We start from the raw sequence: 592 nt of genomic DNA on the forward strand, positions 1-592 counted from the left end.
GCAGTCTTTTGTAGGTAAGTCAGATCCAGGTGCTCTGGATTAAAGGCAGGTTGATTGACTGACTGGTCGTGTAGTCACAGGAGTGGAGCCAAATGGGGTGGGGCAGGCAGGGAGGTGAAATAGCCACCAGGGTGGGTCAACCAGTTGAGGGACCTCACTCAGACCTTAGCCGCCCAGGTGTGCTCACGACTGAGGACCCTAATTGAGTTCCCGCTGTCTGTCTCCCAGTCAGCAGTTCTCAGTCAGTGGCCCTTACCCAGTGGCACTACCCAGTGCTCTCGTCCAGTGGCCCCTGCCTAGGAGAACCAGTCAAATTTCTGTAAAGCAGTACGGGTTTAAGATCCTGTGGTTCCTAAAACCATTTGTATCAATAAAAGTTCTTTTTAGAATTCCTGTTGTCCACGTCAAACAACAGACCCACTGGGTCTTGGTGGGACTTTAGAGGATTCAGCCAATTTTCCCACTAAGCTTTCCCCTTTCAAATGGGTCCAGCAGCTTCTGGCTTTTGCAGGTCCGGAGTGCACACTGAAATGTGGACCGGAATGCAACCCAGGCTGATTTCGTACAGTTCCGACTCTAATCCATCAAAAGT

Source organism: Elephantulus edwardii, unplaced genomic scaffold (genome assembly GCF_000299155.1).
Source record: "Elephantulus edwardii isolate Elephantulus edwardi_28Jun2011 unplaced genomic scaffold, EleEdw1.0 scaffold00040, whole genome shotgun sequence".
NCBI classification, from domain to species: domain Eukaryota; kingdom Metazoa; phylum Chordata; class Mammalia; order Macroscelidea; family Macroscelididae; genus Elephantulus; species Elephantulus edwardii.